The following is a 24,326-nucleotide window of genomic DNA, read 5'->3' as shown; positions in this document are numbered from 1 at the left end:
AACCTTCCTCGAGCTCGCTGGGAATTTACTGAAACTCACTCTGAGCAAATATCAAAAGTTATTTCAGGAGGCGTTCGTTTATTCCGGTGAGGACCTTGGCCTCCCTCTTCCACCTCCTTTCATCAATGCAGCCTTCATCTTTGTGTCTGCTCCGACGCAAATGTTTCTGATCACTTATTCTTTTCTATCTTCTGTATTTCCACAAAGCTTCTCGACGGGGGAAATAAATGACCAAACAATACGCAATGAAAAACACTAGCTGATGATGTGAATCACTTTAGATGGAATTTGATGTGAGGAGTAAAGCTATAGATTTAACAAACCTGGCTAATTAAATACAGCACATGATGCCAACCCCTTTGGGGAGGACGGAATAGTTCACGTAATGATTTATTTTGCTGATTATCAATGGGCTTACCAAAGTGAGCAGGTTCGTGCTTAAAAGAGACGTTTGACACTAGATCCAACAGACTCATTTGAACAAATGAGTCTTTGATGATGGGGTAGAAAAGAAGGGTCAACTGTTGAGGGCGCTACCAGTCAAAATGTTCTTCAAATATAATGTTTATTCAAACTAACAACATCCAATTTAACAGAATATCATCAACAAATTCTCTTTTGTGGATGTGTTGCTCCTGAATATGAATATGGCAGTCATTTACCATAACATCAATTAGTTTTTGAGTAATTGATAATAACTAACTGAAGAAGTATAGAGCCCATTACCCCGCAAAGACGGCATGCCAAACTATTATTTTGATTCATTAATTGCATGTTGTTACCCTGGTCCACGATTACTTCAAACCTCAATTGGTCAAAAAATATATAACAAAATAAATAAATCGCTATGTCTGGGCTTCCCTGCTCGTTCATCTTCTCTTCCATAGTCTGTGTTTCCTCATGCTCTTTCAGAATTTAATCAAGCATCTTGAGGAAAACATCAGTAGAAGAGGATGCAAAACTAATTTTGTTTAATTATTTGCATGTTGTTACCCTGGTCCATGATTACTTCAAAACTCAATTGGTCAAACAATATATAAAAATAAAATAAAATCTCTATCTCTGGGCTTCCCTGCTCGTTCATCTTCTCTTCCATAGCCTGTGTCTCCTCATGCTCTTTCAGAATTTAATCAAGCATCTCGAGGAAAACATCACTTTTATCCAAACTCCAATCAAACTTCTTCTTTGAAGTCGGAATTATTAAAACAATCGCTGTAAATTATACTCTGGCATCTGGCAGCAATATTTGCTAATTCCTTCACATTCTGCAAAAAAAATATAATGATTCGGGCTGACGATGCTACCCAACACATATTACGCAATACGAAAATGTCTCCCGTCTTTTGTGGGTGTCCTGAAACCGATTAAAGACCTAAAATCCCTGCTATGTCTGTTTGGGGGGAATTTTACTAGAAAGCATTTTTCAGATCCAGAACTATACAAAAAAGTGCCAACGACTATTTAAAGTTAAAGTATCAATGATTGTCACACACACACTAGGTGTGGCGAAATTATTCTCTGCATTTGACCCATCACCCTTGATCACCCCCTGGGAGGTGAGGGGAGCAGTGAGCAGCAGCAGTGGCCGTGCCAGGGAATCATTTTTTGGGTGATTTAACCCCCAGCCAAGCAGGGAGGTAATGGGTACAATTCAAGGGGCCCTTTAATTTGTTCATGTATTGGTATGTCGTGTTATAGCAAGACTTATAGTATTTGTTACACTGCACTAATTCACAAATTTAAACATATATCCACATTTGGAGAGATTATCCTTCCATGTTAACCAAGATATGACCCCTTATTGATGCATGTCTGTGTCATTAAATGCTTTTCAAGCCCACTAAAGTACTTTGTGGTAGAGCCTGTTCACCCTTTGTTTGTTCCTTAGCACGATTTTTGACTTCACTTTCATGGGCAGTAACTTTGATACTGACTTCACTTTTACTTTAATGTGTTTTAAACACATTAAGCTGGCTACTCTCTTATTCGGGAGTGAGGGAGTGTGGCATAAAACGTTACGACACATTTCCCTTGCCCATGCCTGCTGTTGTGTGCCAGTAACTGAGAAAATGTCAGTCGATTCCACTTAGAGAGAGGAGGGCAAGTGGTAGGTATTCTCTACCGAAGACCAAGCCCTTATACAGTCTGATAGTCTAAAAGCCTTGCACATACCATTGACACCAATGTCTCCTCTGTGAAATATGTAAAATGGAATAACAAAGTACAGTTTAAAGTCTAGGATATTTTGTTTTAGTCAAAGGAACTTGAACACATGAGAAAGAAGGGAGGATACATGTTTTTTTTCTTCTTCTTTAGGTGCCATGTCCTGAGGGGGCCCAGTTGAGAGTGAGAAAAAAAACTCTATAGCAAAGCACATATACATATTACAACATACAACTCGAGACTTGCAACGAGGGCTGAGGGGGTGGGCATCCGGCCCAAAGCTGCCAGCCACTATGAGCGCTGCCTTGTCCGTCATACCACGTGGGGAAGCGTCGAAGGTGTGGGATGGGGTATTTTTTTGTTGACGCATATGTGTGTGTAACCCTGCAGTGTGTCTCTGTTCCGCGACCTTGGTGCTGTCGTAACCGCCAGTCAGTCCAAAGTCAACAACAACAGATGATAGGAGAGGAGTTTGTTGTGTCTTCGCTGCACTGCCCTTCGGGAGAGTCTCAAAGTCAGGGAAACAATCCAAGTTAGAATGTTTGTGTTTGCGAGCCGGCCGAGTCATACCAAAGACAATAAAAATGGGACCCATTACCTCCCTGCTTGGCACTCGGCATCAAGGGTTGGAATTGGGGGTTAAATCACCAAAATGATTCCCGGGCGCAGCACCACTGCTGCCCACTGCTCCCCACTGCTCCCCTCACCTCCCAGGGGGTGATCAAGGGGATTGGTCAAATGCAGAGGACACATTTCACCACACCTAGTGTGTGTGTGACAATCATTGGTACTTTAACTTTAAATAAAATTTGCTTTTCACTCTTAATTGTCTATTTCTGGTCCTCAACTTCATTATGCAGGGCAGATGGTCCTATGTTATCCAAAATCACAAGAGTGTCCAGAGTTCTGCCCGCATCCTCTAGTCATTTGTGGCAGCTTTAGGGTACTTTGAAGGCTGCAAACATCTTCCAATTTGTCGACAAACAACGCTTACTCCAATCGGCAGATGTCCTGTTATCAAGATTCCGAATAGGTAGATATCTTTAACGTCCTCGACTGGAAGGGTCGCCAGGCACGCAGAACTCCTTCTCCTCCCAAGAGTCCGTCGTGGGTCCAGCAATAACCACTCCATCAAGACAGGCAGGTTCCCCTAAACCCGAGATCTTGTCAATTACGTTGAGAGGCCAGTTAATTAGTTCCATTGTTTAGATTTGTAGAGCAGTGCAAAAAGAGTCAACAATAAAGTTCAGACAAGACAAAACAAAGAAGCAAGCACGAGAGGAAAAGGGAGCACCCTCCCTCAATGAGTGCCAGTGAGAAAACATTTGCAACAAAAGAGGGGAAATACCAGTGGCTATCTGCAGCCATCTTAAGTACAGATATGTCAGGCGTTGCCATCCCCATGATCTTTGGTCCTCTCTATCCTCTCTGGTAGGGCAAGGTCATCAAACTGCTCTTTTCTCAAAATGTGTCCAATGAAACAGATTTGTTTTGTAATAATAGTCTTGATAAGCTGTCTGCAAGTGGCTTATCAAGTTCATTGTTATTCTATCTGTCAAGGACATCTTTAGTATCATTCTTTAAAAACCACATCTCGGGAGCTTGAAGACAATTTTGCGGGGTCCTGCTGATTGTCTAGCTTTCAACTCCTTAGAGCAGCACTTAACCATACAGAGCACTTCTTGTTGTCAACAGGATATTGTGTGATGCCAGAACCTTTCCCAACCTTTTTGCCATTTAAAATCGTGCTTGATTTCCAGTTTGATGAGACCAAACTGAAACCGTTTCAGTTTCTTTAGTATATCACCCCTAGTATCAATGTTACAGTTCAGATTGTTAGTTTTCTTTGTAAATACCATTATGATAGAGTTCCGAGTGTTATTGCCCTTAAGAAAACAACAGAATAATGAACATTATGTTCCCCACTTAATAATCTGACGTGTACTTTGAGTGGCAGGGTGACATTACACCCACCCAGGAGGCAAAAAACATACAGGAGACAGAACCATCACATAACAGCAACGCTCAGTTGCTGGTGGATCTGAGCAATCTTCCAGAAGAAAACACTAACTAACATAAGGACTAACCAGCTACTGGTCGACCATGCAGTCACATGGGCACAGCCATCTGTATCACCGACCGACTCTGTAGCTGTGAAACTTTTGTAACTGACAGCCGCTACATAAACCTAGAGCAGTTCCACATACGCTGCCTTCAGCACATCTTGGGAATCACCTGGCAGTATTGTATACCTCATTTTGAAATACTTGTAAAGACTAACTGTTGAAGTATTGAGGCAACAATTACTCAGCACCGGCTAAGATGGTTGGGTCATGTGGTAAGGGTGCTTTCAAATCGACTACCTCACAGAGTGCTATAAGGCCAAATACCCTTTGGTCGACACTCTGCCAAAAGTGCAGATAAAGCGCTACAAAGACCAGCTTAAGATCCGACCAGAGACCCTGGAGAATGTTGCCACTGACCGTAACACCTAGCAGCAGCTAGGCCTGGATGGAACAAACATGTAGGAGGCAGAGAATACAGCCAGGCGACAGGAGAGGAGACGAGATTCGGGAGGAATGCGCCTGCATCTGTAAGTGCCCCTTTTTCTATTTATTGTACCTGCCCTACCTGCGGTAGAAACTGCAAATCCAGGATAGGACTACACAGTCACCAGAGGACTCCAAAGTGGACATCCTCATCAAACTCCATGCACAACTGCAAGCAAAGCAATCACTTGGTAAAGCAAGACCAGATAGAACAATCTTGAACACTGCCTGGATTGACAACAAGAAAGACAACAACTTTTTTCAACGCTCATGGATAAAGGGCTGCTTGGAAATATGCAACATCACCAAAACAGTGGAGATATGGAACACAACTCAAAGCCTATTGCACCAATTGACATTAAGTGTGGCATCTACCAACGAGATGCTCTGTCTGTCCCTGCTGCTGTCCTACATAGGCCTCAACCCACTAAGCCAGATCATCACAAAGATTGGATTCTGGTTTTGCAGAGGGGTATTCATCAGCCATCTTCTCAAAATGGATGACCCAAAGCTGAACGCCAAAATCTACAGCAATGACATTGGGATTTCATTTGGATAAGAGAAGTGTGGCAGAAGGGATCCAAAGTAAGGAGATATAATCAAAACGGAAGGAGTTGAACTAACAAAAAGCAATCTTGCAGTTGTTCAAGGCAACTGCAAATACCTTAAGATACAAATGCCTTTGGTGAGTAAGACCACTGACATCAAGACAAGAAAGCTGGTAGCAAGGCATTGTGGGATTCATCCTAAATCCAGCATCCTGAGACACATACACTAAATGGAAGTCAGGTGGAAGACTTGTGAGCGTCTGAGCCACAATCCAGAATAAGACAATAACTATAAGACACCATGGAAAGGGCACAAAACAATGAGCTGCAATGTGAAGACTGTGCAATGCAGAGAAGCAGAAGGAAGAGGAACAAAGATCAGGAAGATGGCCCCAAGTCGTGAATGCCACAAAAATCTAAAATTCCATGACAAAAAGCAGAATGAAGACAAACTAACAAGGCGGGACAAGCCCTTGCACGGCACGTACCATCGGCAGTTAGAAGAAACAGCTGTTATGGAGAAATAGTACCGGTTGAAAGACTGCACTGAGGCACTTATCATAGCAGCACAAGAACAAGCTCTTAACACAAGACCCACAGAAGCCTGGTTCTACTCCATTAAAGATGGCAAAAGGAGCAGGTTGTGCAAAGATGTCCCTGAGACAATCCAGCGTACAATCGCAGCGTTTACAAAGCCGGTGGGTAGAGCGTACCGTCGTAGTGAACAGAAACACACGTTTTCATTTTGGGTTGCAGTTCCCAACGTCAGCGCAATTGAGCGAGAGCTGAGATCTCTGTACAGAAAAGTTCAGTCCTAGGAAAAGCTATTTGTAAGATACTTCACAGAACCAGTACACTTGCTTTGTGTTTCTTGTCGTCCTAATTAGTAACCTGCATCAACAATGATTACAGTATATTCATTTAAAGTTTTAAAAAAAGCTTCAAAATGCCTCACCCGGCGTGAACCTCACTACACGTCACTGCCTTGTTTATACACTGCCTGCCCCAAAAAGCTCAGTCACTCTAATATTTTATTGCGCCGCCTCTGCAGCCATTCAATTCTCGTCAAGATTGATCTGGCTTCTGTACAGATTCATGGCAATGTCATCTTAGAACAAAAATGGAAGTCAAAAATCCATTGAGGGAAAAACATTGCTAAACCTGAACCTGACCAATTACAGCAACCATTGACTTGTTTGCTTTGTTTAATCCGGGTGGTGGTATTTTGCCCTAGCTTTTGAATATTTAATATAGCCATGCCACAAAATTTTGTCTGTATACGTACCATACTCGGCAGAACAATCAGCATCAAAACACTTTTAGGCATGTACCTCACTGAAACCTTCAGGGCAATTACTTTAACAGCATGCTCCTCACCCTAAGAAAAGTTTCCATGGCTGAAAATTGTCTGAGTATTTTAATGATTTTAAATTGATTTTTCTTCCTCCTCTTCATGGCCTGAATCAGAGTGGCACTTTCCCAGGATCACGTGACATACTGGTGCACCTGTCTAGCTGTCAATTATAATGGTAGTGGTAAAACGTGAGTGGTCGAGGGCACTGATTGTAGGGCACTCTAAAATCTTGGAATGTTTTTTTCTTGCTCCGTTTACTTGCATTGCAGTAAAATAGAGTGCTTTCCACTTTTCAATGGAAAGGCATAAAGTAGATTTTGGTGCCAAACTACGGCCAAATGCGGCCCGCCAACCCTTAGAAAATAGAATGGACTATGGCCCGCACAAAACATGGTAATTAACTGTTTTGTACTTCTTAGTTTAAACTCTAGATAGAGCTATGTCTTGAACAAGACAGAGTCTCCCAGATGAAAGAGATTGGAAGCCAATAATTAATTTTTCATCTTAAAGTAAATGGCGGAACCAAAGAGATGTAGGAATACAAGTGAGTGAAGACAATTTCAGACTCTGTGGACAAATTAATATTATTTCATAGAAACCAAGGGGGAATGTGTTTGTTTAATTTGTTGTGAGAGTGTGGCCATGATGAAAGACTACAATAATTATCACTCCAACCTCATCCATCTAAAATAAATATCCTAAATATTTGTTTAACACAGTAGCATCGCTAACCCAGCAAGCGTCTTCTCCTAGTAGGTCCACTCAATCGGCCGATCACGTCATGCTTTTTTTTTTTAACAAAATTGTGCTCATTAGAAAGGATATTAGATACACAACGTCCCAGCTCCAAGTGAGTTTTATAAACGCAGATACGAATGTATGCATTATGGCAAATGCTCTCCAAAATAATCTCTCATTTTCAGGAGGTAACGCGAGAGGAAATCTCGCAAAAACAAACATGCCTACTCGACCCACTTCCTGGGAAAATCATTAAGGAGCGGTTTGCAATATTACAGCCATCAGTGCTAAACATCATTAACTCATCACTCTCCTCCAGTACTGGTCCCCTAGCATTCAAAACAGCGGTTATTCGTCCTCTGCTTAAAAGACCTCGCTTCGACCCTGACCTCCTGCTAAACTACTAGCCGGTGTCACAGCTCCCGTTTATCTCTATAATCCTGAAATGCTCTAAAGCAGTGGTCCCCAACCACCGGTACCGGGCCGCGCAAGAAAGAAAAAAACGGAAAAAAAAACACATTTAAAAAAAAAAAATTAAATCAACATAAAAAACACAATATGTACATTATATATCAATATAGATCAATAGAGTCTGCAGGTATACAAAGTCCGTAAGCACACATGATTGTATTTCTTTATGAAAAATAAAAAAAATACAATAAAATCCACCCTTCCTCCCCCACCGTGGGACACATTTTCAAGCGTTGACCGGTCCGCAGCTACAAAAAGGTTGGGGACCACTGCTCTAAAGGCAATAGTTAGAGGTGCTACCTCAGTAGAAACATTTAAGTCCCACCTTAAAACTAATGTATATACTCTAGCTTTAGGCTAGATTCTGTTTAAACCAGTTGATCTGTCGCTTCTCTCTTCTGCTCTCCTGCAAAGACCTAACCTCGACTCTGACCTCCTGCTAAACTACCGGCCGGTGTCACAGCTCCCGTTTATCGCTATAATTCTGGAATGCTCTATAGGCAATAGTTAGAGGTGCTACCTCAGTAGAAACATTTAAGGCCCACCTTAAAACTAATTTATATACTCTAGCTTTTGGCTGGATCCTGTTTAAACCAGTTGACCTGTCGCTTCTCTTGTCTGCTCTCCTGCATGGAGAGGATCCAGGTGGTCAAGGATAATCTCTGGTCTGGAAGAGGCGCTATCTGTTCCAAGTGGTGACCCTGGGTGGACCATTTGTCTCTGCACAGCTGGTGACGTCGCTGCGTTGTCAACGTGGAAGAAGATCCCTCTACGTCCCTCTGCTGGCTTCCCGATGTGGTGGCCTTTTATTGTGGCCAACATAAAGTGCAATAATCCTGCTGCCCAAACAGCATTTTTATATGTCACACCTATCATGTGAATTAGCTCAGCAAACTAGAAGCACTCACTAACTAACACAGATTTGTCACCACTATTTGAGATAATTTGACTTTTTTGTGTCTTTTTTTAGTTGAACACGAGAAAAATTGGGACAAGAATAAAAACATTGCGTTTATCTTTTTGGTCAGTCTACATAAAAAGAATAAAGGTCATCCTTAAGCAAGCCACAAAAACACAACATTGAACTACGGCCTCAAAAACAAAAATATGTTTTAGGTTTGGGGTGCAACAATTCATTGACAATGTCGACAAAAATGTTCGGTATATTAAAAAAAAAAAAAAATCATCGACGTCACAGTCATTAAGAGTTTTTTTCCGGACGTAAACAGTAACGCAGACATTACTTTTCATGGCAGTATGTCTGTGATTTGGCAGCATTTAAAGCAGAAGCGGTCTACCACACTACTGGGTAAGATAGTTAGCCTGTTAGCTAGCCAGCTAACAAAAGAGACGGAGTTGTGTGAAAAACCTATTAAACGATTATTTTAGCCAAAATCTGCCAACTAACCTTCCCTATGGACCTGTGTACATCTTTCTAAACACATTATTATCACAAAATGCAGTTTTCTTATTGAGTAGTCTAAATACTATAAGTGTTGTTTTTTGTTGCTGCTATTTTGACTTGTCTTTGTTTTACATAAAAAAGTTATACTTTATTGGAACTTTGCCTGTCCTTGCTTTTAAATGGACAAAGGTTTAACAGTTACTTTTATTTATTATACATTTTTTTATATATTATATTTATTATAAAGAAGTAGTCATCTTTGTTGTTATTTAACACATACCTAAAAATTAGGGCTGCAAATCTTTGGGTGTCCCACGATTCGATTCAATATCGATTCTTGGGGTCACGATTCAATTCAAAATCGATTTTTTTCGATTCAACGCGATTCTCGATTCAAAAACGATATTTTCCCGATTCAAAACGATTCTCTATTCATTCAATACATAGGATTTCAGCAGGATCTACCCCAGTCTGCTGACATGCAAGCGGAGTAGTAGATTTTTGTAAAAAGCTTTTATAATTGTAAAGGACAATGTTGTATCAACTGATTGCAATAATGTAAATTTGTTTTAACTATTAAATGAACCAAAAATATGACTTATTTTATCTTTGTGAAAATATTGGACACAGTGTGTTGTCAAGTTTATGAGATGCGATGCAAGTGTAAGCCACTATGACACTATTGTTCTTTTTATTTTATTTTATATAAATGTCTAATGATAATGTCAATGAGGGATTTTTAATCATTGCTATGTTGAAATTGTAACTAATATTGATACTGTTGTTGATAATATTCATTTTTGTTTCACTACTTTTGGATTGTTCTGTGTCGTGTTAGTGCCTCCTCTCAATTGCTCTGTTTATTGCAGTTCTGAATGTTGCTGGGTCGGGTTTGGTTTCGGAATTGGATTGCATTTTTATGGTATTGCTGTGTATTGTTTTATTGGATTGATTAATTTTTTTAAAAATGAAAAAAAAAAATCAATAAAAAAAATAAAAATCGATTTTTTAAAAATGAGAATCAATTCTGAATCGCGATTCGAATTTGAATACATTTCTTCCCACACCCCTACTAAAAATGTTTGAAGCTGAATTTAAAAGCCAATGGTTAACATTTCATAATCCAATTAGTCAACTAATCGTTAAGACAGTTGATTAATCGACTATTCAAATAGTCATTAGTTGCTTGGAAACTGGACAATAATGAAAGAATGTATGCATTTGTGACAAGAGATGGCGAGCCATGAAACAAAACACTAGAACTTTAAGGTGTCATCATCATCATTTGAACCAATTTTTAACAAGATCTGAATTTGTGGAGCCGAGTTACAAATGTTGAAAGTTTTGTGGCGAAATCCTTTGCAATTTTATATCGCCCATCTGTCTATCTGTCATTCTAACGGCGGTTCTTTTGGTCATAGTCTGTAGGAGGAATTTGTTAAAGTAAGACCACTGTTTTTGGCCTAAAAATGGCCGACGGAAACTAAGATGGCCACTTTTTTTTTTTTGTCTTTAAACATGGGTTCTCGAGACTTTTACGTGCGTCCTGTGACGATATGAGAAACTGGTGGCAGGGGCAAATGTTCTATTTTTTTCAAGAGGGCGCTACAAAGTAAATTTTGACATTCCGTGTTTTGGACTTAAAAATTATGCATTTTTTCACCAGACTGGATGCGCTGGATGCGGTGAGTTTTTGTGCATGTTAAAGGCCTACTGAAATGATTTTTTTTTATTTAAACGGGGATAGCAGATCCATTCTATGTGTCATACTTGATCATTTCGCGATATTGCCATATTTTTGCTGAAAGGATTTAGTAGAGAACAATGACGATAAAGTTCGCAACTTTTGGTCGCTGATAAGAAAAGCCTAGCCTATACCGGAAGTAGCGTGACGTCACAGGAGGAAGGACTCCTCACATTTTTCCATTATTTACAATGCAGAGAGAGCGATTCGGACAGAGAAAGCGACGATTACCCCATTAATTTGAGCGAGGATGAAAGATTTGTGGATGAGGAAAGTGAGAGTGAAGGACTATAGAGGCAGTGCAGGACGTATCTTTTTTCGCTCTGACCGTAACTTAGGTACAAGGGTTCATTGGATTCCACACTTTCTCCGTTTTCTATTGTGGATCACGGATTTGTATTTTAAACCACCTCGGATACTATATCCTCTTGAAAATGAGAGTCGAGAACGCGAAATGGACATTCACAGTGACTTGTATCTCCACGACAATACATCGGCAAAGCTCTTTAGCTACTGAGCTAACGTGATAGCATCGGGCTCAAATGCAGATAGAAACAAAATAAATAAACCCCCGACTGGAAGGATAGACGGAAGATCAACAATGCTATTAAACCATGGACATGTAAATACACGGTTAATAATTTCCAGCTTGGCGAACCTTAACAATGCTGTTGCTAACGACACCATTGAAGCTAACTTAGCTACGGGACGGCGGCGGCGGGCGTTGTAGCTTTCGATGACACCCCGGCAGCCATCAGAGTCGGCAAGAAACATATATTTCCCCAAAGTTACGTACGTGACATGCACATAGCGACACCCACATACAGGCAAGCGATCAAATGTTTGGAAGCCAAAGCTGTACTCACGGTAGCGCGTCTGCTATCCATCTCAAAGTCCTCCTGGTTGTGTTGCTGTAGTCCGCCACTAATACACCGATCGCACCTACAGCTTTCTTTTTTGCAGTCTCCATTGTTCATTAAACAAATTGCAAAAGTTTCACCAACACAGATGTCCAGAATACTGTGGAATTTTGGGATGAAAACAGAGCTTTTTTGTGTTGGATTCAATGGGTCCGAATACTTCCGTATCAACCATTGACGTCACGCGCATACGTCATCATACATAGACGTTTTCAACCGGAAGTGTGGCGGGAAATTTAAAATTGCACTTTATAAGTTAACCCGGCTGTATTGGCATGTGTTGCAATGTTAAGATTTCATCATTGATATATAAACTATCAGACTGCGTGGTCGGCAGTAGTGGGTTTCAGTAGGCCTTTAAGTGCCTCTAAAATGCAATCGAAGTGGGAGATTAATGATAAACGAAGCAATTGCATCTTTTGCTGCTCGGGCCCTAATAAAACGAATGTATTCACAGAAATACAAGCAAAGACTTGGACAGCCACAAACCAACCAAGTGACGTTGGTCATTCAACTTGGGCATTTATTCTTGTAGGCCGTCATTTATTAGCTGATTCTGAGACCTTCTCATCACTAGCAAGGGAAGGATCACGCTCTTTGCCAAAAGCTCTGGTTTAAACAACACCTTCCCTGAGAAAGTCTGGAGAGCGTTTAATCCAATTCCACTTCGCCTGAAACTTTTCCTTCTTTCTTCCAATGTAATATTCGCCGTTCCTCACGTCAAGAAGATGACGACAGAATCTCACATGGCAGCTTTGTAACCTCACTAAACCCATGCAACACCAAGTTGGTTCTTCTTGCTCACTCCATGAAGACTTGGTTATTGTCCCACTAAGCCTCCCCTCACAAGTAATTAAAGTTTAAGCAACTATTTCAAAGTCGACTGCATTCATAACCTTGAGAATAATCTCCCCCCAAAAACAGTTCATATGTTTCCTCTTAGCTGTTTTAAGAGCAATGCAGATGTGTTTCATGTATTTGCACTAGTGTTGTAACGATACCAATATATTACCGGTACTAAAATTATTTTGATATTTGATACTTTTTTAAATAAAGGGGACCACAAAAAAATTGCATTATTGGCTTTATCTTAACAACAAATCATAGGGTACATTAAACATATGTTTCTTATTGCAGTTAAATCCTTAAATAAAATATTGAAAATACAAGACAACTTGTCTTTTAGTAGTAAGTAAACAAACAAAGGCTCCTAATTAGTCTGCTGACAAAATTGAGTAACATATTGTGTCATTTTCCATTCTATTATTTTGTCAACATTATTAAGGCCAAGTGGTAGAAAATTAATTATTAATCTACTTGTGAAGTGAAGTGAATTAGTGAAGTGAATTATATTTATATAGCGCTTTTTCTCAAGTGACTCAAAGCGCTTTACATTGTGAAACCCAATATCTAAGTTACATTTAAACCAGTGTGGGTGGCACTGGGAGCAGGTGGGTAAAGTGTCTTGCCCAAGGACACAACGGCAGTGACTAGGATGGCGGAAGCGGGGATCGAACCTGGAACCCTCAAGTTGCTGGCACAGCCGCTCTACCAACCGAGCTATACCGTCCCAACTTGTTCATTTACTGTTAATAACTGCTTACTTTCTCTTTTAACATGTTCTATCTACACTTCTGTTAAAATGTAATACTCACTTATTCTTCTGTTGTTGGATACTTTACATTAGTTTTGGATAAAACCACAAATTTGGGTATCAATCCGATACCAAGTAGTTACAGGATCATACTTTGGTCATATTCAAAGTCCTCATGTGTCCAGGGACATATTTCCTGATTTTATAAACATAATATACATTTTAAAAAACGAAAGAAGATGTGATGCCAAAAAATATCGACATAATCATAGTAGTATCGACTAGATACATGCCTGTACTCGATATCATTACAGTGGATGTTAGGTTTAGATCAACCCATGGCGTTTGTTTACATTTTGATGCCGGTGAGCTACGGTGTGTAGTGAAGCATGTTTAGCTATTCCTCGTCCTGCAGGGATGATACTTGTAAGAAACTTACTTTATTTTTCGCAATGGAGACCAGGATTAGTGATTTAAGGTCGCTAAAACACTGCAGACGGCGGATGGACGTTAGCCGCTAGCTAGCTATCCTTAAAGCACCTCTTCCTGAGTGTTTCAGTGTTATAACTTCACCTTTATTGTTAGTTTTTAAGCCAAAATGCGTCCCTTCTCCCTTTTCTGTCTACACACTGTGTCTGCTTGTAAGTACTCCTTGATTGTGTGCTACTGAGCATGCTCCTCTAAAACCAGCAATGTCACGACGTGGCGACGACGCGGGTGAGTGGGGGTGCGGGATCGGTACATTTCAGAGGCGATATTGTACTGAACATAATTAATTAGTATCGCGGTGCTATGATGATACCGGTATACCATACAGCCCTAATTTGCACACTTCAAAGAATAGCTACTGTTGTTTTTGCTTTAGTGTATCAAATACATCCGGCACGTGCTCTGCAGCTGAACATGCAATGTTACAGCCACGTACAACCTCTGGCTCAGCAGCTGGATGACTAAATGATAGGATGTTGCTGCAGGTGAGAGATAAAGACAACATAAGCCTAGTAACAGAAAATCCTGACTTCCATCTGTTGTCGTAAGGAATGTGGTGCTGCCGCCTAACAAGACGGATGAGCTCGCCTCAGTAGACTCTGCAGGGAGCTTTCCGTGCGAGTGAACTGAAGAAAACAAAGGCGTGCAAAGAATGGAAGTATAGCCATGACATTTTTATCCGTTATTGATGGCATGATTTGGGGGAATCTTTTACATTGGGAGTCTGAAGTGCAGATATAGCCGAGGTTGAAAAGCCACAGTGGTGATTGTTAACACGTTCCCATTGAATTCTCACCAGTGTCACAATGTGGACTGTTTTGTTTGTGAACGCTCAATCTGAGTCAGGGCTATATGTGCAGGCTACCAAGTTCTTTTACACCAGGGGTATTCAACTACATTGTTGTAGGGGCCACATTTTCAGAAAAATAATGACCAAGGGGCCAGACTTCTCCCATCGCTATTATTCCTGCTTTGAGAACCTATATTTTCTGTAGTGAAAATTTTTTTGGAGTACATTTTTTGTCAGTTACACATTTCTGAAAAAAATAACAAATGTACAAATACAAGTGTCCATTGCTTTGGAGGCTGACCTTCTGGGTGGTTTAAATGTCAAAGCAAGCATCTGCCTGTCAAAACGTGGACCTTGGGGTGTTGTGTTTTCCCGGAATGCAAAGGAAAGTTGGCGCGGGCAAGGCGTGAAGGTAAGGACATGTTTATTTTTACACTAACAAAAAGAACAAACGAAAAGCGCGCACAAGGCGGAAGTACAAAAACTTGGCTAATGAAACAAAAACTTGCACAAAGGCAAAAACTATAAACATGAAAACAAAAACACTTACTGTGGCATAGCATGAAGCATGAACTATAGTAAACGGGAACCTCATGGGTAGCAGAGGTAGTAAGGATACTGTCACCAGGACGATCAACAGAAAAAGACAGGCTTAAATAGCAGTGACATGATTAGTGACAGGTGCGCGAGTGCTAGGCGTGAGACAGGTGCGTGACATGAGGACAGGTGAAAACTAATGGGTAGTCATGGAAACAAAAACAATGGAGCGTAAACAGAAACTAAAGAGTCCAATAACTAAACAAAACAAAACATGATCCAAAAGACATGACACTGCCAAAGTATTCACACTTGTCTAAGTTCTTCTATACAACAGAAGTGCTGTCGTGTTTTGAATATACAGCGAAACCTTGATTTATGAACCTAAGTGGTTTTTGAACATGTTTATAAATCGAAAGCTCTTCCTGGCTTTGCCTAAAACCAGGCTCAAAACCAGAGGAGACAGAGTCTTTTCAAAAGCAGGGCCTAGACTGTGGGACAGACTTCCATTATCTATTAGATCCTGCCAGTCCCTGAGCCAATTTAAATCTAGACTAAAAACATTTTTTTTACTCCCTGGTGTTCAAATCCAGTCAGGCAGGATAACTTGGTGGTTCATTTCTTGTTTTATACATTTGTATTTATTTATTAAATTTAAACATGGTCCCCACACACACAGCAGGATGGCACAAAATGTTAACCGCTGAAGTTTCAATGTAAGGAAGGGGTGATCGAGCCATATGTCGATACTATCAATACCTAGTTACAGTAGAAGCAAAAAAGTCCCATCTTAAAACTCTTTTTTATACTTTAGCCTTTAAATAGACCCCGCTTTTATACCAGTTGATCTTCCGTCTCTTTTCTTCTTCTTCTTCTTTTCTTCTTCGTGGAGAGGGGGGCACAGATTAGGTGACCCCAAATGTTGCGCTAGCTGTTCAAAGTCAGGACCCTGGGTGGACCACTCATCTGTGCATCAGTTGGGGACGTCTCTGCGCTGCTGACCTGTCTCCACTCAAGATGATCTCCTGCTGGCCCCACTATGGACTGGACTCTCACACTATTAACTAGATCCACTCGATGTCCATAGCACCGGTCGCCCGGGGGGTCCCCACATCTGTGGTTAAAGTTAAAGTACCAATGATTGTCACACACACACACACTAGGTGTGGTGAAATTATCCTCTGCATTTGACCCATCACCCTTGATCACCCACTGGGAGGTGAGGGGAGCAGTGAGCAGCAGCAGTGGCCACGCCTGGGAATCATTTTTGGTGGTTTAACCTCCTATTCCAACCCTTTTATGCTGAGTGTCAAGCAAGGAGGTAATGGGTCCCATTTGTATTGTCTGTGGTATGACTCAGCCGGGGTTTGAACTCACAACCTACCGATCTCAGGGCGGACACTCTAACCACAAGGCCAAGATTTCTCATTGTAGCCCATTGGGTTGAGTTTTTCCTTGCCCTGATGTGGGATCTGCAGCCCTTTGAGACACTCGTGATTTAGGGCTATATAAATAAACTTTGATTAATTGATTGATTGATAGTATAGTATAAGCATATACACGATTCAAAAGTGATTAGATGGATATTTGTCTTGTTCTTATTATTACACAATTATTTTTTGAGTGTTTTTGTTAGTGTTTACAAACTCATGGACTAAGTCTCTGGTTACTGGAAGGCTTAGAGGGCACAAGCTAAATGTTTTAAATGGAAGCCAATTGTAGTTTTCACTTTTGTTCAGTTATTGTACCTTAGCCATATTTTTTGTGTTTAAAATTTAATACACATACTTGCCAACCTTGAGACCTTCGATTTCGGGAGGTAAGGGGGTTGGGGGGTGGGGGCAAGTTCGGGGCGTGGTTGGGGGCGTGGTAAAGAGGGGAGGAGTATATTTACAGCTAGAATTCGCCAAGTCAAGTATTTCATATATATATATATATATATATATATATATATATATATATATATATATATATATATATATATATATATATATATATATATATATATATATATATATCCTGAAAATATGCAAACAAAACTGTGTTTAGATAATTGATACTTCAAACTTGCATAAATAAATCTTAAGGAATATAACATAACTTGGCTTCTGAGAGCTTCAAAATGTAATGAATAAAATGCAAAAGTTGTTGATAAACAAGCAATTATTTTAATAATTAAATATGGTCATTTTAAATTAATTATTATGATCATTTAAAATTAATTATTTCAAATATGTTTATTTTAATGTATAATTCTATGGCTGGATGTAATAAGGAGTCAGAAAAAATATAAATTAAAATACAATTAATTTTGATGTTTTTAGCAAAGTATAGTAAAAATGTATTTATTTATTTATTTATTTTAATTAATAAATATATTTATTTTTAGGTAAGATAAACATAATAATAAAATGTATCTCTAGTCTGGATGATTTAGTTCTTGTCACCCTCTTGTCCTCCCGTCTCTTCCCCGAGCTCCATGAGCTGGGCAAACGCCTGGAGATGCCCTACGTCAACAACACGGTCGGCGGCCCGTCGGTGCGCAGCTCGTACATCGCCGCCCTCTACTTCACCCTCAGCAGCCTGACCAGCGTCGGCTTTGGCAACGTGTGCGCCAACACGGACGCCGAGAAGATCTTCTCCATATGCACCATGCTCATCGGCGGTATGCTGGACACCTCGTATGGAATAACGTGATTGGGTAGGCACGCTGTTTATATCGTGGGAAAGCGGACGTGAAAACAGGCTGTCCTCACTCAGGTCCGCATGTAGATTTTCGGGAGAATATTTGTCCCGAGAGGTTTTCGGGAGAGGCGCTGAATTTCGGGAGTGGAATTTTGCGATGAAAACAGACGACTTAATAGCTGGCCACAATGGTGTCCCAATATGTCCGCACAATCCGTGACGTCACGCGCAAACGTCATCATACCGAGATGTTTTCAGCAGAATATTTCGCGGGAAATTTAAAATTGCACTTTACTAATCCAACCCGGCCGTATTGGCATGTGTTGCAATGGTAAGTTTTCATCATTGATATATAAACTATCCGACTGCGTGGTCGGTAGTAGTGGGTTTCAGTAGGCCTTTAATGCTTCATTACACGCAGGATTCTCACAGGAATGAGGCCAACAACCTTACCTACTGTTTCAAATACCGTATAAAGGTGTGAAATATGATCCGATTTGAACACGGAACAATAATTTATTTTGTGTTTGTGCATGACTTCCTGTCTCGCACAAGATAATTTTTGCTGAATGATCCCCCGTGCTGCGACGTCTGCCAAAAATAGAAGGTCTGCGTGTACTTAGCGGAGGTCTCCGGAGCTGTGACACATTTCATGGATGCATAGTTTGCCCTAAAATGTCAACCAACACCATTGCTCCAAATCTCCCCCAAAACAGTCCAACAGCGAGAAAAAAACAAAACATACAAATATTTGTTTTACGTTCAAACCCAATTCATTGCAGATTTTAAGCATGGAAAACTTGAAAGAAAATGTTATAAAAAGGCCAACCTTGATCTCACCGTCTTAACATTTGTACGTACCACTGCTGTTTAGTTGCCAGATGTCTTCAGATCAGATGTTAAAGGTGAGTCGCGAGCTTGAAACTATCCCTTGAATCACCAATCTTCTTTCAAACTTATCAGGTTGATAGTGAGCCCCTTTTTTTCTGTTTCCTGGAGAAAAGTACAGTATAAATATCAGTCATCCCTGACACACATTTAAAAATGGATACAAAAAAGTTTAATGGTTCTGTGATGCAGCTTTTACCTAAAAAAAAAAAAACTTGTATTGTGAATGTATTTCCCCTCAAAAAACACTCCTGTTCAAATAAGTAACATGCCTTCTAAAAATTAAAACGGTTATTAAATAAATAATATATGAAAAACAATACAGTAGAATGTACTACAAAGAGTAGCTTTATGAGGCATTGTAATAATAATGTACATTTTATACCTTGTAGAGCATACTTGTAAACCCTCCCGTTTTTAGCGGGAGAATCCCGATATTCAGCGCCTCTCCCGACAACCTTCCGACAGAGATTTTCTCCCGACAAACTCCCGGTATTCAGCCGGAGCTGGAGGCCACGCCCCCCAAAAAAAAAGTCTGCCGCAGCTGCGATTGGACCTGACCAGCCTCCGGGTACAAGTACTGGAGTACCAATTGCTTGCCAGGGAATATCTTCCCCAGGAAGCAAGGATTGACCGGTTTTAGTTTAGTCTTTATTTGAAGGGACAATGTACAGAAACATTAAGCTCAAAGACAGATATGTTCTGTACCAGATTATAGCTAAATAGCTAATTTCCATCTGCAGTCCCTGGCTACCTAAATTAAAGGGATACAAAAATCATGCAATAAAATTATGACAATAAAATCATACACAAGTATTAAGAAAAAAGTCATAAAATGCCCTTTCATGGACACATACTTAATATACAATACAACCACACCTCATTTACATCATCACACAAAGACAATACATGCTTTTGTTCACATCTGTCATCATTTGTAAAAACAACCTTGATTTTAACACACACACCTCACAATTTACAATAAAAAATGCTCTCATGGATAAATATAATACACATTAGGTTGATGTGTCAAACATAATGCCCATCTTAGTGACCGTGTGAGCAGCTTTGATTGCTCCAAAGCCACTTTTTAACTTCAATTGTGAATGAAGAGTAATCTGTTAGACTTTTCAAGTTTGTTGTGAGGTCGTTCCATTCCTTTATGGCTTTATATGAAAAGGCTGATTGTGCAAAAGAGGTTTTACATCTGGGTACGCTACACTGCCCCCTGGTGGAGGCTCGTGTGTTTCTAGTTGTCACAGCAGATGTAAACTGGACAAAGTTTTGGGCCATGCTAGGGAAAGATGGAAGATTCCACACTCTCGTGCATTTGATGAAAGCACTTTTGTGCGTGCCACACAGCAATGCATCATCAGAGAGGGTGTTCAGCATGGTTAGAAAAATAGTGACAGAGAATAGAAAGAGGATGGCCAATTCAACCCTTAACAAAGCATTGTACTTTCAAGTACAACAATGAGTAGATGAGTGTTGTGTGTGTGTGTGTATACGTGTAAATAAATGAACACTAAAATTCAAGTATTTCTTTTATTTATATATAAATGATAAATGGGTTATACTTGTATAGCGCTTTTCTACCTTCAAGGTACTCAAAGCGCTTTGACAGTATTTCCACATTTACCCATTCACACACTGATGGCGGGAGCTGCCATGCAAGGCGCTAACCAGCAGCCATCAGAGGCAAAGGGTGAAGTGTCTTGCCCAAGGACACAACGGACGTGACTAGGAAGGTAGAAGGTGGGAATTGAACCCCAGTAACCAGCAACACTCCGATTGCTGGCACAGCCACTCTACCAATTTCGCCACGCCGTCCCTATATATATATAATAAATAATAATATATAATATAATAAAATAAATATATATATATATATATATATATATATATATATATATATATATATATATATATATATATATATATATATATATATATATATACACAGGGTATATATATATATGAAATACTTGAGTTGGTGAATTCTAGCTGTAAATATACTCTCCTCTTAACCACGCCCCTAACCACGCCCCCGCCCAACCACGCCCCCCACCCTCGACCAAGCCCCCCCCTCCACCTCCCGATATTGGAGGTCTCAAGGTTGGCAAGTATGTTGTAGAGTGAACTTCTACGGTCTAACACACTATCAGCATCTTTTCCATCATATTTTCATGGATAAATGTACACTGTTTAGATATTATTTTAGTATTTTTACCTGACATTAGACCCTTTCTGTTTCAGTATGTTGCAGGCTAATGTTATAGCCCTAGGAAAGGTGAGATATGAATGCAGATGGCCGGACACGATGTGGCAGTGATGGCAGCTTCATCCAGAATCAATGTATTTTCTTTTTACAAACAAAGTCTCTGCATTTACATTATGCAAGCAAAAATAGTCAATTTAAATGACACATGTCAATTTACTTTCTATCTTTCTTTAGTTTATTTCGAACATGAACACACTTACAGCATAATACATCACACAATTTCATATCATTTCACTTTACATCATGTCCGAAAAGGAGTAGGTAGAAGCAAAGCTTATTTAATCCTACCCCTTCCCCACTTCAGAGCGTTTACAAATACATACGTCCATTTACTGACTTTTTTTTGTAGGTACAATGACATCCGTGAATAATTAATACAGCAGTTTTTTAATAGATAATTAAGCCAGTCATGATAAACATAATGAGATGAAGAAGAGGTGTTTCTCATAATTCTTCTTCTTTGTACTTTGTAAGCACAATTAATTTGAACAACCTCTTAAACTGTACATATCAGTACAGTGTTTAACTTATTTATTTATTTCATTCCATAATTTAATTCCACATACTGATATGCTAAAGGTTTTTAGTGTTGTATGAGCATACAAATGTTTTAAATTAGATTTTCTTCTAAGGTTGTATTTCTCCTCTTTAATTGAGAAGAATTGTTGTACATTCTTTGGTAGCAGGTTATATATAGTTTGCGTTGTACATCATTTTAGCTGTTTGCAATTTTACCAAATCATCGAACTTCAATATTTTTGACTCAATAAATAAAGGGTTTGTATGTTCTCTATATCCAACATTATGTATTGTTCTAATTGATCTTTTTTGTAACACGGTTAACGAATGAAGCGCACATTTGTAATTATTTCCCCATATTTCTGCACAATAACTCAGATATGGTAACACTAGCGAGCAGTAGAGAATATTAAGTGATTTTTGGCCCAGGACGTATTTTGCTTAATTCATTATTGACGTGTTTCTTGCCACCTTATGTTGTATATTTTGTTTATGAGATTTCCAGTTCATTTTATCATCTATTAATACTCCCAAAAATCTGGTTTCTTTTACCCTTCCAATATCTACTCCGTCTATCTATATTTGTGTATGATGCTCTTTTCTACTGTTTTATTTTTTTAGTTTCAATAACAGTCAAATGAAATAGTTTCCATACATCCAAACAATTTCAGTGTCATCAGGATTCACATACTTTTAGAAGAACTGCAAACCTCAGATACATTAACATGTAATCTTCTCAGTAAAAATACACACAAGTAAATATACATGTACTTCAACCTCAAAGAAATATACAAATGTGTGCTACTTGCATCTCCACCGCCGCCATAGCTCCCACTGCCAGCCATGAGCACAGCAATTTATTAGCTTCCTAGCATGCTACTTAGCACTCGACCTCGCACTTAACTTTGCTTGAAATGTGCCCAAAATGTGCCTAACATGTTCTGAATACAGACACCGGCAGCAACACTAGAACCAACAAGTCAACATACCTAGGAAAGGGGAGATATGAATGAAGATAGCCGGACACGATGTAGCAGTGATGGCAGCTTCATCCAGAATGACCAAAGCAAGCCAACAGCTCCCCTCCAGTCTTGTAGACATAACTAATCAATCTATGAGCAATCTATTAAAAGAAGGCAGCCTTAACTTGGACACACACATCTATACCTTTGGCCATTAAAAGCCAGTCATTTCCAGGAGTTATCTCACCTTCTGATTAGCCTCTGATTTACTAATGGTTTCTAATGTTGTAAAAATGTGTAGAATAAATATTACATTTCAACATTTCTGTCAACAAAGATTTGCTGCAGCCTGCGACACATAGTCATTTTGATAGTAGGCTATTATAGCTAATATAGACACTTACGTCGTGCGTTGTCTTCATTATAAGACCTATATACGGCTTTTCATTTTTTGCGGCTCCAGACAGATTTGTTTTTTGTATTTTTGGTCCAATATGGCTCTTTCAATGTTTTGGGTTGCCGACCTCTGCTTTAAGGGGACCTACAATGCAAAACCATTGGTCCCTGTTTTTGTGTATTTGCGATATGCATACAGTAGGAGGGGGATTCATGTGACCCGATGCGTCTGGTTTTACTTGACACATGAAACGTGAGCAATTTGGGGGTGTGCACTATCCACTTTAGCTGCCAAATTGTGTTTCTTTGTATCCATTAAACCATAGCCAATGTTATCTACAATCCGCAAAGTATGTGAAAATACTGCACTGCAAAAACTGAAATCTAAGTAAGATTAAATATCTCAAATAAGGGTGATATTTGCTTATATTCTGTCTGATAAGATAATTCTTCTCACTAAGCAGATTTTATGTTAGAGTGTTTTACTTGTTTTAAGGGTTTTGGTCCTAAATTATCTCAGTAAGATATTACAGCTTGTTGCTGAGATTTGATTACCTATATTGAGTAAAACATGCTTGAAACTAGAATATCAACTGTTGCAAAGCTGTGTCATCAACACTCACAAAAATAAAAGTACTTTTTTAAAGTAATAATTTCTTATTTCAAGCATGAAAAAAAAAATCATGACTTTGACACAATTGTGTCTCATAATTAAAACAGATGACAGCCAAATGGACTTTGCTGTCTTATTTTCAATGAAACAATAGAAAACACGTACTCATATAGTAGTACGGTTGACACAGTACAGTAAACTGACAGTTAATATTTAAAAATTTAACATGTGACATTTCTAACAATTTTGAACAGAAATAGTTCATGCACATTAAGGTAAATTCCTCAAAATTACAATTAAAATATTTTTGGCCGGGGGCCGGGCTGTATATATGCGCACTAATTGACTGAAAGAGCACGCACTTGGCGCGATGATGTCATGTTGTCGATGGGAAAATGCATTTTTAGACCATATGATTTGCCTGAGCGGCGAGGAGACCCCGAGAGTAACGAGCCTTGTTGCCTTTCCATTAAGAACAATAAATTAGTTTTTAGTGTAAATTTGCTGGTTTCAAGAAATGTAATGGCAAGCGCATATCATTATGTCAAGATAATGGCACTAGCATTTACTTAAAGGCCTACTGAAATGATTTTTTTTTTCATTTAAACGGGAATAGCAGATCCATTCTATGTGTCATACTTGATCATTTCGCGATATTGCCATATTTTTGCTGAAAGGAT

At 39.4% G+C, this 24,326-nt stretch overlaps 1 long non-coding RNA gene across 1 annotated transcript in view; it reads right to left on the bottom strand.

The window, feature by feature from the left end:
- LOC133643082 (uncharacterized) overlaps positions 1-22,862 on the bottom strand; it is a 45,417-nt gene extending 22,555 nt beyond the window's left edge. Inside the window, exons 1-2 of the long non-coding RNA XR_009824648.1 lie at positions 22,665-22,862; positions 18,849-18,980 (exon numbers count right to left, since the gene is read on the bottom strand). This is a non-coding gene — a long non-coding RNA (uncharacterized LOC133643082). The remainder of the gene's footprint in view (positions 1-18,848; positions 18,981-22,664) is intronic.
- Positions 22,863-24,326: the final 1,464 nt, after the last annotated feature.

This window comes from Entelurus aequoreus, linkage group LG01 (assembly GCF_033978785.1).
Source record: "Entelurus aequoreus isolate RoL-2023_Sb linkage group LG01, RoL_Eaeq_v1.1, whole genome shotgun sequence".
NCBI lineage: Eukaryota > Metazoa > Chordata > Actinopteri > Syngnathiformes > Syngnathidae > Entelurus > Entelurus aequoreus.
The sequence above is the reverse complement of the archived record's forward strand: the minus strand, read 5'-3'. Positions and strand labels throughout refer to the sequence as shown.